This window comes from Microcebus murinus, chromosome 9 (assembly GCF_040939455.1).
Source record: "Microcebus murinus isolate Inina chromosome 9, M.murinus_Inina_mat1.0, whole genome shotgun sequence".
Taxonomy (NCBI): Eukaryota; Metazoa; Chordata; class Mammalia; order Primates; family Cheirogaleidae; genus Microcebus; species Microcebus murinus.
Window position 1 is genome coordinate 66,757,138 of NC_134112.1, and position 16,022 is coordinate 66,773,159.

General features: G+C 34.1%; 1 protein-coding gene across 2 annotated transcripts in view; it reads right to left on the reverse strand.

Moving 5' to 3' along the window:
- IMMP2L (inner mitochondrial membrane peptidase subunit 2) overlaps positions 1 to 16,022 on the reverse strand; it is an 841,176-nt gene that overhangs the window by 742,248 nt on the left and 82,906 nt on the right. The gene's annotated exons all lie outside the window — the stretch shown is intronic.

Consider the following 16,022-nt stretch of genomic DNA (forward strand, 5'->3'; position numbering starts at 1 on the left):
TTTCTCTGGACATATAACTAGAAGTACCATATGCAGGAAATCAATACATACTTTTTTTAAAAGAAAGTCTTAAGTAGATAAGAGAAGATATACAAGTTACAGAGAATATAAAATTAATGGTATCTTTCCATACTGACTTAAAACAATTCTAGATACAAAAGGGCAATAGGGCTGGAAGAGGGAGATATCTCTAGAAAGTATAACAATATTCAGTGATACATGAAATAGTTTAGACATAGCTTTTTCTAGTAACAATTATATATTAATCAAGATGCAGGTTTATAGTCTAATTTTGAGCCTTAAAGTTCTTATCAGCAACAATCTTGTATAATCTACCAAGACTATACATATGCATCAGGTTTTAGTAAGGCAATTTATGATACAGTCTGCATATTTGAAATTGAAAGCCAGAAGCTATTATTTTAACAAGCTGTCAAGATATGTACAGTTTTGCCAAAGAAACATTGATTATACTGGTCTTTTGAAAAGTAGATAAAACTTAGAATTCCCTAAGCAAACTACAGTTACACAAAATTGTCATAAAATTCCTATGAAGCATATGACTCAGATGCTACCAAAATTCTTCATAAGATTTATTTCCAATAAATACATCTTTGTTTTAAAACTCTGATAATTTGCTGCCCATTTTCCTATACCATTTTTTATTATTTTCTATGACTAAATAGAAAAGAAATTAAAGAACAAAAAGAACATCACAGATTAAATATCCAAATTTTATTACAATCTTGAAAAATACACATCTGTTCCCGTCCTGTTCCTTTGCCACTAAGCTCTCTGAGAAGGCCCAACTTCTAATTCCCTGAATTTGTAAGGGAAGAGAAAGAAAACTAAACAGAAGATTGCTACAACTCTCCAATTCAAAGCCAATTATTACTCTATTTAATACAGCAAACTGCCACAGTCTCCTCCTCCAATACTCCTGATCCCCTTGACACAATTATTTTCTGTAGCACTTATCTGCTAACATATTATATAACTTACACATTTATTATATTTAGTATCTGTCTCTTCCTGCTAGAAAGTAAGCTTCAAAAGGGCAGGGATCTACATCATTTTGTTCACTGACCCATCCCAATACCTAGAACAGTGCCCAACACAGCAAGTGCTCAAAAATCGAATGAATGAACTCTTACTCTGCCTGTACCAAACTCCCCACCTGAGGTAGCACTACCCAAACTACATATTGTTTCATCTGTAATTACTTAATTTGCATGTGATTTTTCTCACTCTCATGTCACTATGGTGGGTAAGAGTCCATTACTACAACAACTGGAAGTGATCCATGCACAGTTCAACCTTTATTAAAAGCTTAACAATACTTCAGTTCTTAGCTGACTTCATTTTATGGCCACAAAAACTCAAAGCACCCCATTGTTTACCTTGTTTTTTTCTCCCTCTTGAGGCAATGTCTTCATAGAGTTTCCTGCTCTTAATATCTTTCCTATAAATTCCTACTTTAATTCATTTTGGGTACATTGTCTTTGATGCCTTCTCCCCACCTTAATAGTAGATTTCTCATTTTCCCCTGAACAACATCATCCCTCAGCAACCTTCACAAAAGCTCCTATAAACATTCGTGAATCTATTTAACATGCATTATTGTAAAAGTATTCATCTTAAACTGCAGCATTATTTGATGTCAGTATCTTGCCTTAAACTGAGCACATGCAGAAATGCTACCAACAGGACAGGATGAAACAGAAAATCACGTTGATTGTTAATGGGGAATAGTTTCAGAGCTTAACTATCTGCCCTTGAATCAGTGAGAGGAAAGAAAAGACAGAATGAAGGGGCCTGCCACTTAAGCACAGGATGACTCTGAGCAGTCCAGGTATTAAATGCCTGGCTATCCACCACCAGTGTCTCAAACTAACCCAAGAATCACTCTTACACAGCAAAATACAATCATTCCTATTCTTTTAGTTGTGGCAAGAGAAAGCTTCCTAAAATAACATGCATTTATAAAATGATCAGTACACAATAGGCATTCAATAAATATTTGCTAAATAAATTTATGAATCAATGAGTATTTCCCTATGACCTGAGATGTTCAGCTCAGGTTAAATAGCAGACTTTTAAATGTAAAGGGTTATATCTCAAAACTGTATTTTATCAGCTTATAAATATAACAACACAAATAAATGTTATCTGCAAGCCCAGTAAGAACTTTATGCATTCATATATTCAACACATCATCAAATCATTGTGACAACTTTATAACAATGAATTGAAACCATATAAACACTTGACTGGAATCAGTTAATTCAAGTGACAATTTATTTGCATCCAAAATAAATAGGTAAGAACAAAGTAAAACCAGGCACCATGACTCATTTCCTATGATCCCAGTCACTTGCAAGGCTCAAGTCAGAGGATTGCTTGAGGCCAGGAGTTCGAGACCAGCTTGGACAACATAGTGAGACTCACCTCTTAAAAAATAAAAAAATCAGCCTGGCACGGTGATGTGTGCCTATAGACCCAGCTACTTGGGAGAATGAGGCAAGAAGATAGCTTGAGCCCAGGAGTTTGAGGCTGCACTCCAGGCTGAGCAACAGAGCAAAACTCTACCTCTAATAAATAAATAATAAAAAACCAAGTAAAAAATTAATTTTAATTTGCTCACAATTTTGAAGAAATAAACATTTTGTTATAATAGCTTTGGTTCTGGTCGCCATAAAATACATTTCCAATTCACCCATATTTAACCAGATTAACCACATTCTAAAAATGGGAAATGTTTCATTCTTAACTCACTAAAGGAAGTTGAATAGGTATTAAACAGAAAGACAGCTAGTTTCGTTAATAATATTCACTGTTTATATCATTTCAAAAACACTGCTTAAAAATGCTGCTGGGATTCTTTTTTTAATTTTTACAGTTTCATTATTAAGAATTAATTCCTGGGATAATTTATTTAAATTAGCTGGCCTTTTATAAGATATGTGATTAGTAAGTGTGAGTAGATTCCTGATTTTGAAATATTTTTAAAATTTTGTTCTCTACCTAAAAATACAATCTGGATTAAATTCAATTTACTGACCCAAAGATAAAAAATGAGAAATTCAAAACCAGTAACACTCTAATACAGCTAGATAGAATGATGAGTGTTGGATGGAGAAGCCCTAAGAGAAGATCAGGGAATGCTCTTCCTAGTATGGTCTGAATGCAGTCCTTCCTATAAAATAGAAGTTTGACACAAGTTTTATCAGGAAACCTTCTTTTTCAGAAAAAAATTGTGAAATACTGAAACAGGCACATACACAAAAAAGTATTAGTGAATGTTCTGTCTATCATACCCTTCCAGATCATCTGATTCAGTAAGAGCTTCAGTTTTCATTCATTCTCTTCTGGCCACTAGTTGTAAAATACATAATACAAATAATTATTTTCCATAAAAATGCAAATAAAGTTTTTCCAGTGAGATGGAATGGATAATCTCCCTGTGAATATTGGCCAGTTTTATAAATGTTGTACATTCATTTTAGCATCTTTGATCATCTGTATACATTGTATGCTCTTATAATTCTCCTTTGAATAACTTATAACATCTTACTGGTCCCTCATTGATTAATAAGCTAAATAAAATCTTGAATATCTGTTCATTCTATATTTGAATAAAAGTCATGACTTTAACTTTTCTTAAAAAGTATCCCTTAACAGAATCAATACTTAAAATATGACTTTTGAAATAATATTCACCTTCCATGAATACGCTTCCTTAAAATTTCTACTAGGTGGTCATAAGTCATGCATTTAAATTACTCAAACTAGGCCAGGCGCAGTGCTCACTCGAGTGACGGCACTCTGAGAGGCTGAGGCGGAAGGATCGCTTAAGCTCAGGAGTTTGAGACCAGCCTGAGCGAGAGTGAGATCCCTTTTCTACTCAAAATAGAAAAAAGTAGCCAGGCATGGTAGCACGCACCTGTATTGCTTAAGCCCAGAAATTGGAGGCTACAGTGAGCTACGATGACACCACTGCACTCTAGCCAGGGAGACAGAGTAAGGCTCTGTCTCCAAAAACAAAACAAAAAGTTATTCCAACTAAAATATTATAGCATTCTTTAATGAACCCAAAGCACCATAATTATATGATGTACCTTTATTGTTTATATACCATTAAAAAGAAAAAGACTATGGCATAATGCTTTTTTATCATTTAGCTTTTTTATAATTTTATATATATTTATCATATATTCTACTGTTCTGCTCCCATGCCTTCATGCATACACAACTTATCTTTCCAAAGCCAAATTATAGGATCTGTCAATTATTATAGTGCCTAAAATGCACATAACTCAAAGTTTGACATTATGACCACATTCACAGATGCACAGACAATAGCAACTACTTCAAAACCACCACCTGACCTACATGGACTTTAATAGGCCATCAATTTAAATATGCATCCTCATTTAAGATGTGTTAAAATAGGAAGGAAAATATGCATCCTAGAATCCATAAAATACCATCATTACAAATGCAAATACATATAGCAGGATTATAAATACCAAATAGCCTACAATCAGAAATCCTATCACTAGATGGTCATCATTTGCTTAAATAGTGGAGCTAGGATAATCCATATAGACTGCTAGAAATTTACAAATCTTAAAACTGAGAGCCAAAATCTCAATGAAGCTAAATAATTCTTAAGGGTAACAAAAGGTGAAGTCCTTGACAAAACCAAGGTTATTCAATCTCTTCTTGTTGACTAAAAGAATAGTAATGGTTGTTTGGTTTCTAGTAAAAGGGCAAGAAAGATGGAAGCACAATGGGGCTGGCTTAAAGCAAAACAATAAAAATGAAAAAAAAAAAAACACCCCCACTGCTCCTACTCCTGAGAAAATTATCTTGCTACTTCTTTTTTATGTATTGCTGACATTCCTTTCCTCTTTTCAATCCTAGATTAGATATATAAAAGCAGCTTATAAAACTGCTGCTTTTATAACAATAATCTCAATCAATATATCATAAGGCTTTTGCCTAAAGGATTCTCTCTCCAACCAGTTGTAATCTCCTTGAAGACAAAGGAGACAGTAGTCTCTCTGAAGACTAAGGTCTTTTCCAAATTAAAAACCTAATATTCTAAAGAGTTATCAATGCTACCTATTAGATTTCCTATTAAATATTGCTTCATAATTTTTAGCCTTTCACAGTATAAAAGTTTTAATTGTCTCTTTATGTCTGGAGTCTGCAATATTGCCCAGCACATACTAGTAGCCAATAAATGTTGGTAAACTAGAAATTTACTTTCTCACAATGGCCTTGAATTTCACAATTAACCTATGAAGTGGGGTAACAATTATTAGTCCCATTTCATTCATAAAGAAACTGAAGCTTGGAAAATTTAGGATTTTCCCCCCAAATCACACAGTTAATAAGTGGCATTGTTAAAACTGAATCCCAGGACCTCTGACTCTGAGTCCACAATAATTCTTACAATAAGAGACCAAATGTTCCATAGTTAGGAGCTTTCCTTCCCTTTCTCTTCCCTCACCTACCAAAAGATACTTGACCCAGGGATCTGCTTGCTGAGTTATTGAAACCACATCAACAGTGAGTTTAGTATTATTATTATTTTTTTTTTTTTTTTTTTTTTTGGAGACAGAGTCTTGCTCTATTGCCTGGGCTAGAGTGCTATGGCGTCAGCCTAGCTCACAGCAACCTCAAACTCCTGGCCTCAACGGATCCTCCCTGCCTCAGCCTCCCGAGTTGCTGGGACTACAGGCAGGCACCACCATACCCGGCTAATTTTTTATACATATATACTTTTAGCCATCCGGCTAATTTCTTTCTATTTTTAGTAGAGACGTGGTCTCGCTCTTGCTCAGGCTGGAGTTAAGTATTATTAATAAGGCAATTCTCTACTCGGTTACATTTGCATTTTAGCACTGATATTGTAAAATTAGGTACACTGAAGACCACTGCTAATAAACAATATTAACAATCATGTAGCCCAGTTCTAGTAGGACCAGAACACTTTATTTTCCTGTGCCTCAACTTGTTTGTCTGCAAAAGCAGGTGAAATATAGATGATCTCTAAGGTCTTTTCCTAATTAATAACCTAATATTCTAAATACTTATTATCAATGATATCAATCAGATTGCCTGCTAAATTTTACTTCTTAATATTGGACTTTCATAATGCATTGGAAGAAAAAGAGGAAACTATAGAAACCTAGCTGTTAGATTCTACAGTGGGCCAAAAACATAGAATATATAAACAGAACTTTAAATATATTCTAACCATACTGCTTGACTAAGGACACTGTCTGTACCAATATAAAACTAAAAGGTTTTGAGTATAATGGAGATCTATACAGGCACAATTGCCACAGCAGTCATTCTAGGTATACAAGATACTGTTATATTTTACTGGCCTATAACATACTTTTTTCAGACATGGCAAAACTATACTTTTCTCATAACAAATGCCCTAGGTCTTCCCATAAAGTTATTGTGAAGTCTCCAAATGTCACTAATTTGTTCCTTAAAGCAAACATATAAAATAGTCTGTGACATACGAAAAATGTTCACTGTGTCCTTTAGTTGCTTCAAGATATAGCATATAAATCACTGCATTTCTAAACAGAACCATACTACCTAGATATTTCTGTCTAAAAGATATAAACCGTAAATTTGCCACATCTTTTCTTTTTCTCCTTTTCAGCTTTCAGGTCACTTAACCTGCTTCAATCTCTAACCTATAAATTATTTTTTCAATAAGTGAATAAATAAAACTGGTATTTTTGACTACTTGGTTAGCATAAATATTTTTGAGCTAATTTTCTTGGTATGAGTACATTTTTTTGCATGAGTAGAATTCCTATTAAAAATGCTAATTATTTCCACTTAATCTATCAATTGAGCCTTTAACTAAAAGTAGTTTTTAAATGGTCAAAAGACTTTGATCAATTTTTATAGAATGTTATTATTCCATCAATAACATCCATGGTATGCTTTCCATTTTAACAAATGAGTAACCTATCACTACACTACCCTTAATTATCGGTGAAATTATTCCTCTAATCTTTCTCCTTTGCCTCTTTGCTCTATTTCCCATCAAAAAATTATTTGCCCCATGACTTCCAAAAATAGCAAATTTTCCTTATTCTTCCACCTATCTCATCTTTCTATCCCTTTCTTCAGGATCCTTTTCCTCTTTCTCCCACCAGCATTCCTCTTTGGTTCTCTGCCTATATCTCCTTCATATTGATTTACTTCTTCACAGCTCATCTGCTTCCACAAGTTCAACTAACATTTCCATACTGATGAATCCCCAAAGAATATTTTTAGCTTTTATTTTTAACCAGTCTCTGATCCTATATTTCCAGTTGCCTTTAGGATATGTCTACTTGAATGACTTGATAGGCTATTAGAATTCAAAACTTCCAGTTTCTCTACATCCTCCTAATCCCCTTGAACATAAACTCATACTCCAGGACATGTAGTTCCCCTAGGTAATCCTAAAGATCTAAAATCTTCACCATTTTGCCAGTCTTCAAGCCCAGAATGAACTGTTACCACCGGATGCTAAAATGTTGCTGGAAATAGCCACTAAAAATGAGGCAACTGTTTCCAATACACACTGATGAGTACATAATATTCTGTGAATAAATATAATATAGTTCACTCTATTTCCCTACTACACATTTGTTTAATTTGTCAATATTTCAAAAAACTGCAATCTTTATGATCACATGTATTTTTTCATATTTAATAACATCTCTTTAGCAGTCCCAAAGTGGAATTAATTGGTCAAATGATGTAAGAATTAAGCTGGCATGGTGGCTCACACCTGTATTCCCAGCACTCTGGGAGGCTGAGAAAGGAGGATTTCTTGAGACCAGGAGTTTGAGACCAACCTGAGCAAGGGCAAGCCCCCGTCTCTACAAAAAATAGAACAATCAGCTGGACCTGGTGGTGCGCGCCTGTAGTCCCACCTGCTCGGGAGGCTGAGGCAGGAGGATCTCTTGAGCCAGGAGTTTGAGGTTGCAGTGAGCTATGATGACGCCACTGCACTACAGGTAAGGCTACAGAATGAGACCATGTCTCCAAAAAAATTAATTAATTAAAAATAAATAAAAGATATAAGAATTACTAAGGTTCCTGATTAATGCTGACAAGCTGATTTCCAAAACAGTGCAATCACAACAATATTAGAGCTCCATGAGTACAGGAATCGTGTCTGTTTTGTGCATATAATAGGCACTGGTAATACAACAATGAATAGTAAACAGTAAGTGCTCATTAAATTTTATTTAGATAAACAGATGACTCAATCAACCAATCAGACCTATGAAATTATTTATAAATACTAACCAAACATTCCTTTATAGCCTTGTTGTATCTTCATACTACATTCCCTTACTCCCCTTTAAGAGTGGCCATGTCATCTGCTTGCTTTGACCAATCAAATATGAGTAAAACTGGAATGTGATACTTTCTGTCAAAAGTTTTAAGAGCCATTTTTCATGTTCTTTTTCCTCTGTCATAGCAACCGAAATAAGAGGTGAAAGTTTCTGGTATTATTACTTATCATCATTAATTTCTTACAGCAAAATGTAGTTTTTCCCTTAAAACTTATTTTTACTGAGCAGAAATTCATGGGAAACTCCCTTAAAAGGAACTCAGTGCAAGAGGGTCCTTTAGTAGGAGGATTAAAAGCATACAGTAAGATCTCTAAGAAATAAAATGAAGCAATAAAAAAAAAATTGCTAAAGTCTGGAAAGCATCCTTGGGATGCTGTTTGAGATCAAGCTAACTTTGAAAATCAGAGAATACTTTAAATCAGAGAATTCTAATAAAGTTTTGTTAGATTTCAGCAAAATAAAAATGCTTCATAAAGCAGCTCTAACATAGTCTTATTGCAATTCTAGAGGCCCCCAAAGACAACTAGAAACCAAGCAAGGTGTTTCACTTTGAAATTCAGCTGTGTGAGCTAAGATATCACCCTAACATGAGGGTAAAGGGGTACAGAAAAGAGGGTAGCCAGAACCTCAAATATAAATTGTAACTGAGACTTAAACTCCAGATATTTGCATGCAATAAACAAACCAAACAGAATAAACATATAAAGATCTGGGCACTCAAAAAAAAAAAAAAAAAAAAAAGATCTGGGCACTCAAATTGAGTTTCTTAAGAAATTTTAGGTGTTATTATCTAAATCCTATTAGATAGGGAATATTTCTTTTATAAATACAGCTTAACATATGTGTTTAACAGTTGTAGCACAAATTCTAAGAACTAAAAGAAGAGGAAGTCAAATTAGAAATGAGAAGCTACTTTAATGCCAATCAATTAACATTTCAGAAAGTTACAAAGAAGGGCAAGATATTTTATTATTATTTTCATATTTCATAAGCAAAAGTTTTTATGGGAGATTTTTAAACAGATGTTTTCCTAATTTGTTTGTTTTTTTTTAAGTGGTAAACAAAGAAAAGTTAACTAGGGGAAGGAAGGAATAAGAGCAATTATTTGAAAATTTTACAACCAGGAGAATCCTATCAAAATCTTTCCTTGATATTGTTTGGCCTTATAATTAGTTCTCACAAACACCAAAAATGAATAGAGCCAGGTTGCATCATTATCTAAAGCTCAATATGATGTTCTATTCTATCACAATTCAAGTTTATTGCATTTTTCCTATGATGAGACTAATTCATGGTCAATACAAAAATATGGACTATACTGAATAGCAGACAAAAGGAAAAAAAATAAACACCCACAAGACTGTGACACAACTAAATCATTATGCCAAATTTCAGTATCTTTCATTATATTTTTCCAAGTCAAGTTTTTGCTTATTTGATTCTATATACTTGCTTAATCTTCTTGCTTATTTAACATAACAACATAAGCGTTTTCCCATGTTACCATAAACTCTTCAGAAGTTTCATTTTAAGTATAGAATTTCATCAAGTGGACATTCTACAATTTATATTTTTCCTTAGTGTTGGATAATTTCTTTCAACTTTTATACAATTAGAAATAATTCTATAAAGAACTTATTAGACATAAGTTTTTCCAATATTTCAAATTCTTTCATTAGAATACATTCTTGACAATTGCAGTACTGTATCTCAAAAACAATAATCAAAATGAAAAGCCAATAAATATAACATCTGGGATTTGGCACAAAATAATACAGAGTGGGAAAGGAGACGGGAGTTACAGATGAAACAAGATGTTTAAATTTTTCTAAAATAAAACATTCAAACAAAATATTATAGGCAAACATCATCCTCAAAAGATAAAAAACTATATATACATGCATACACACACACACACACATACACACACACACACACATGCATGCATACATTCTAGCAAAGATAAAAGTTTTTTATGGCTCTTGCTACACATTGCCAAATTGCTTCCCTAAAGGGTTGTAATCATTTTTACTCCCAACAAACATATTGCTTAAGGTTTATTGTGAAGGTTTCTTTAACTCCTCTTTTCTTGAAGCCTTTGTTTATACATTGACTTTGGCTTATCTCTCCAACCTACTGCAAATTTTTTCTATTGAGATATGCTCCTGAGTTTTCACTTCATTCTGGACACTGGCAATTGCTTCTATAAAGCTGTTTTCATCATGCAAACATGATTCCATGCAGAAGAATTGGATAACAGTATAATGTTTTACCTACAAGGATGTTTATCATATTGTTGTTTACAAGGCAAAAATACATTTATTGTAATGTTATTTAACAAAATTGGAAAGAATCATTTCTATATAACTTTCAGGGGCTGAACAGCATTCCTTCAAACTGAATTTACTGATATGGAAAAAGTTCAGTTGCCATTATATCACTGAGTTTTAAGAAGTAAGCTATAAAACTTTATGACATAGTTCCATTATATATAGATTATACATACACATACACACATGAGGAAAAAAACTGGACATGTATATACAAAAAATAGTAACTTCTTAAGAAGTTAATATTGCTGGTGATTTTTCTAAACATCTTTATATGTTTTAATAAATATTCTAAATGTATACATTTTTTAAAAATTATCAACTAAAGCAAGTTTCAAAGCATAACCAGTCATCATTTGAGCAATTTATTATATGCACATGTCAATTTCCAGTTCAATTATATAAATGATCTCCCAACTAGATACACTTTAGTGAATTTATAATTACTAAACAATCTGATAGATAACATGATCATCACTTGAATAACATCAGTTTTTCTCTAAATTTTCAAAATAGACTTTTGTAAATAAAGGTTTTCCAAAACTACCTCATATTAACAAGAAAATTTTGGTTCAAAGTAGAGATTAGGAAAATTAACAAGCCAATGAGGCATAATTAACATCCAGAAATTAATGATTAAGATATTAACACCCATAAATTTACAGTGATAAAGCTTTTCTTAACTAAAAGATCAGCGATAAAATGCACTTATAGGCTTAACTGAAACCCTAACATGTCCACCTCTAACAATTCTAATACAGTTTGCTACAGGAACCCAGCTCTGCCTCTGCCATTAAGGTTGTGTGACCGTAGGCAAGGCCCTTTTCTCCAAATCAGTGTTTAACATCAACTGATTTCTAAGGTCTTCATGGCTCTATGATTCCATATACACATCAAAAAAAAAAAAAAAATTGAAAGCTAGTCTGATCAATAAGGAGGTTTTTCATGATATATGGTATGTTAGTTCCCTAGGGCTCCCATAACAAAGTATCAAAAACTAGCTGCCTTTGAAGAACAGAAATTTATTCTCTCTCAGTTCTGGGGGCCAGAAGTCCAAAATTAAGGTACCAGGAAGGCCAAGCTCGCTCTAAAGGTAGGGTCTGTTCCATGCCTCTCTCCTAGTTTCTGGCAGTCTCAGGTGTTCCTTGACTTGCAGATAGCCATCTTCACCTTGTATCTTGTCACATCGTCTTCCGTGTGTGTGTGTGTATGTGTGTGTGTGTGTGTGCGCGCCTGTGCCCCAATTTCCCCTTTTTATAAGGACACCAGTCATTGTAAATTAGGGACCACACTAATCACACCTCGTTGTAACTTGATTGCCTCTGTAAAGACTGCATTCCCAAATGAGGTCACATTCTGAGGAACTAGGGGTGAGAATTTCAACATATTATGGGCTTTAACCTTTCTGGGGGTACAATTCAACCCATAACATGTAGCATTCTGGTTAGTCTCTGTTGCCTCCCAGATCCATTCTCTGTTCTTTTCATATCTAACCCAGATGATAACCACTGTGAACTGCACCAAGTTTCCTTGACTTCTAGCTTCCAGATGAGTTCAGAAAATGTGAAGCCCCTATAGGAAATCACAAGCTAATACAAGAGAGAAAGTAGAGTACTTATTGCCACCCCCTATCCCATACACCAGGCTATTGTTTTGGTAGTAACTACATTCAGCCACCCATGGTCCTGAACCTTGTCCACAAGCCCCTCTCCCATGATTCCAGCTCTAGCCAGGATGGGTAACTCCATTCCCTCTTCTTGTCCTTTCTGGCATAAGGCTATGATAATCTCCCGTTGTCGCTAGTCCCTGGGCACTTCACTATCTCTTGAGTTTGCTGCATCCTACATTACTGCCCACCCCTCTGTAAAAAGTTCCTTCCTTAAACTCTCTTTATTATCCCCATTGAATGTATCATCTGTTTTTCACCAAGGCCTGTCTGGTATACAAGGATATGCCAATTTTTTACTTCAGATGATCTATACGATTTGTTTATCAAAACTCCAAACAGAAGTTTAACCTGAAGCACGGCTGCCTCAAATTGAGTCCTGAAATAACTGGTAGTAAAGGCATCACTCTCTATCACATATACATCCATTGCTCCTTTTAGCTCCTTTTAGCCTCTCACACTTACATCTTCATCTAGAAGCATATGGTAGAGGTCAGGAGCATGGATTGAGAAAGCAGGTAACTCCACTTTGAATCTTGTCTCCACACTAGACTGTCTCCACACTAGGCTGTGTATTACTTTACCACTTTGTATATCAATAAAATAGGCATAAAAATAACAGCTATGAGCATTAGAGATATTATTAATTTTTCCTCTGATGATTTGCCCTTTATCTACACTTTAAGTCAATGTAGCCTCAATCATTTTATGTGGAATCTACCTGCCCAACCAAATGTATGCTAGGAATATACAAAAACACAGCCAAGCCTTTAACTTTTACCATCTAAATGACCTATTGTTAAAAAGGTCAATAAGACCTGTCACTCCTACTATGCCTGGCTCTCTGACTCCCATTTGGCAGTACATCTTAAATCCTCAAAAGTTTTATTTGCTTACAACTCATTTTTGATGACTTTGCTGTTAGACAAGATTCTGATATGCATCAATCCCCCTAGCTGATATGCATCAATTCCAGCTATATGTGAGATACTACACTCCCACTTGCTTCCCCAGGGTCTATATTCAGGCTTTTAAAAGGGAGTTTTCAAAGCCCTCCCGTTAAGCGAGAGAAATGGCCGTTAATAGTGATTTTCCTCCCGAAATATGTGTACTTGATTATGTTTAATTGGGGGGGGAGGTGGTGTTTGAGCCCAGGAGTCACAAAAAAAAAAAAAAACCATGAAAAATAATCAAATTTAGTAGCTTTCTAGTAAAGAGTGAGGAGTTGGAGAGAGAACGCGGAAAAAGAAACTCTCATCAATCTCTGCAAATCGTAAGTCTCCTTTTTAAATTAAAAATAAATGAAAACTTTTTTAAAAAATTCCCTTATTTGGCTTAGCAGAAATAATCCTTATCTACAATAATTATAATAAACAAAAAGTGATTATTGTTACTGTATAAAATGGCTGTGAGGTGCAGTTACATATGCTATATTTGTGTATTTATATAAACACATTTATCAATACATCAGAAATATCTAGATCTCAAGAAAGGTGTAATTTAGAAATGAGAGTACAGTTGGCCCTCTGTATCTGAGGGTTCTACATTCATGGATCAACCAACAGCAAATAAAAAAAAAATTATGTCTATTCTGAACAAGCACAGACTTTTTTTCTTATCATTATTCCCTAAACAATGCAGTGTAACAACTATTTACATAGCATTTACATTGTATTAGGTATTATAAGTAACCTAGATGATTTAAAGTATATGCAAGAATGTGCATGGGTCATATGCAAATATTACACCATTTTATATCAAGGTCTTCAGCATCCTTGAATTCCTCCTCAAGATGTCCTGGAATCAATTCCCCATGGATACCATGGGACAACTATGCTAGGTATGAATTAATAGTAGTAACTAGAGAGGTCATTAGTAGAAAACCAGTTCGACCTACAGGCAGATTAAATCACTGATTAGCAGAAGAGGTAATTGGTAAAAAGCACAGCCTTTGAGGTGAACAGGCGTAGGTGCGAATCTTCACTCCAGCACTTATTGGGTGGCTTTGGGCGAGTTACCCAATCTCTATGTGCCTCAGTTTTCTCATTGTATAATAGTAGTTCTTACCTCACAAGGCTTTTGGAAAGGTTAACTGAGGTAATAGAGGCAAAGTGTTTAGAACAATTCCTGACACATAGTCAGCCCTCAAAATCCTTTAGTTCTAAAATTTCCAATTCTCTATATAGTCCAGAATTATATACAGTTCTGTGAAAGATGGTAATCATTTTAAAAGAAATATTTAGTTGCAGTCTTTGCCTTTTTTTCCCTCCTACTTAAATGAGTCACACTACTCACACTCATTTAAGCACAATATAAGTGATTTTATAGAGTAAATGTTCAAAGATCCACTGATGTTTATATTGAAAACAATATGCCAGATCCTAAGTTCATGTCTAGACATCCTTGCAATTACAGAGATAGTAAGGTTAATTATCATTTTAAATATGATGATGGGTTATTACCTTGCTTTCCTTTTGATAAAAGGGCAAAATATTACTCTATGCAAAAATATTCCTGTTGACAATTTATTCTTTGCTGTTTATGACCTCTAGTTTTCTTTCAAATTAAGCAGTTAAGGTTTTAAACAAAGTAGAAGCAAAAATCACTTCCTCAGCCTACTTAGTACTTCTTAAAGGTGTCCAAGAAATAATATACTCCAATTAATATTTATCCTCTTCCTCTTGGCATCATACCATCGATGCTCACATTGCCTATGGGAAGCCTGCTGCCAGCTGAGGCAAACAAAGTTAACAATAACACGTTTTGGCTGGAAGAAAAAAATGTGTTGCATTTTAAAGAAATAACATCTCATTTCACTAAAATATGACATGAGAATAAAGAGGCCAGGAGACAACCAATTGAAAAATATTAATGAATAGATAACAAAGTCATTTTTTCTCACCACGACTAGATACACTAACTGTCACAGTTACTTTCTACTCACATTAGTATTACCTCAGGGGATCTATTGTTTTCCTATAAAAGTCATCTGACCTGTACAACTTAACCAGATAGTCCTCTATATTAGTTTCCAAGTATAGAAAGCACACCTATAAATAAAGCATATATTTCATTGTTACCTGGATGTTATTAACTCTTGCTTCCTAGGGACTGAAATATCTACACGGGGATTCTTTTGAAGAGAAACAAAAGAAATCTGCTCATTAGTCTAATTATGGGTATCACATAAATACACTTTATATTTGTCCATCTATTATGAGCATAGGATTACTTTACTTTCTACACTTGATGGCTAATTTCCTCCAGTAGCCATCAAAAGGCCTAAAATTTCATCATTTGAAATATTTTTAAGTCTTGACTTTTAGAGGAGAGAGAACTATAAAAGAGAGTCTCCAGAGTTAAAGATAGAACAGAAGTCTAGGACTTATATGCAATGTAAGAAGAAAATGGAATCAGCAGAAGTTCCATGCAGGAAAGTGATATTATCCAAATTACGTTGGAAATAACTCTGGTAGCAATGTGGAAAATGTACTAGAGGAAACAGTCAAAGAAAGAGAGATCGATGTGGCAACTGAAGTTAAGCATTACAAAGAAGAAAAGAAAAATATTTAATAGATATTTTTCAGGTAGACTCAAAAAAAACTGTGTCTAATTGGATAAAGATGGTAAAAA